This window comes from Aplysia californica, unplaced genomic scaffold (genome assembly GCF_000002075.1).
Source record: "Aplysia californica isolate F4 #8 unplaced genomic scaffold, AplCal3.0 scaffold00378, whole genome shotgun sequence".
NCBI lineage: Eukaryota > Metazoa > Mollusca > Gastropoda > Aplysiida > Aplysiidae > Aplysia > Aplysia californica.
Window position 1 is genome coordinate 2,073 of NW_004797648.1, and position 1,572 is coordinate 3,644.

The following is a 1,572-nucleotide window of genomic DNA, read 5'->3' on the forward strand; positions in this document are numbered from 1 at the left end:
GGTGTTTTGTTTTTTGTTTCATGCTTTTATAATTGTTCATTACTTTTTTTTCGGGGGGGGGGGGGTATTGGTTAAATGGGAAAGGGGATTGTGAAAACAAAAGGTAAAAGTACATGTATTTTACGACCACCTTTCTTCAGTCCATGTGTGTGTGAGCGAGCGTGTTGTGCGTGCACGCACATGTGTTTTTAAGAAAGCACAGTCATTAAATGAGCATGTAACTGTGCATCACATTGTCGTTAACTCCAGGACGGGAAGGAAACACAGCACGGTCAACACCGAGGTGATCAGGTTACGATACAAGTCATTGCACTTTTGAGAAATGGCGGAGTAGGAAGGCCTATCGCATTCCTTCGCAACATACAGAAGGCAATTTAAGCAGCAGCAAGACCTACAGATTACCCTTCTCCAGTGTTGCGACCGGCGTGAACCAAGGCTTAACCACAATGTAAACATGATGTCGAAAAGAGCGACGAAGAGGGGTTGTTGGCGTTGCTTTGCCTGACGTAGACACGGTGCAGTTCCCGGAGTACATGTATTATAGTGTCGGCTTTGTGTCCCAACTACCTTTTGCATAGAGGCTATTTCGACGGCTTCGAGACAGGATTCCCAAAGGTACGCAGCTCAGAGATCTTTACTGAAGAAGTTTTCGTAATAATCTAGCGTCTTACTACACAATGATATATTACATCATATGTACACACACGCGCATGCACACATGCACGCACCTACGCACGCACGTACATACGCACACACACGCACGCACGCACACAGAGAGATACACACATATTTGGGTCAACTGCACTAAAACCCAGATTGTCACTACTAACTTATTTACATACTCTCCCCCTATACCGACCGACAGGTACATAGGGCGACAGCACTACTAAGATAAGTAATTCCTGAAAACTGCCTAAAACATAAGGACCTTTCGTCGAAAATCCGCGAGATGTAACGTAACAAACTTAGGAATTAGCCTTGACCAAAAAATTAGAGACAAAACGTTAATCTTACGAAACTAGTAGGACCTGACATTGGCAACCTTCAAACCCTCGCTCGAGAAACTGGAAAAACAAGTTAATCTCTTCTTTTTATAAGTTTTAAAGTTTTAAAAAAACGACGCGTTCAAACTCACTCGGCTCCACATGACAGCTGGGCCTTAACAGAGAGTAAATCTTTCTACAACTACACAATGCTGACGAACCAATTCACATCGATTTTTTACCCAAATAAAACGGTTCGTGAACACGGGTCGATAAATTCACGGGGGTTCTCTATCAGATCTACTCCCGCACTATATCGTTGCGTAGGTTACACTACGTAACTGATCTGTCAAAACGAGAGCACGCTATTTATCGTTATCTTTGTCGTGTGAGGCCAGCTGCTGTGCAAACCATTACTTTTACCCAAGAAATATGAGCCCTGGAAGAGGAGTTTTAAAATGTAAGTGCATCACGTACACGAAGTTTGACTGACACACCAAAGGCATTTTAATTGAGGCATGACTGCTATTTGATATAAGTAGTAATTTAGACGCCTGAATGGGTTGTCACGGGGGATTGAGGGAGAGGG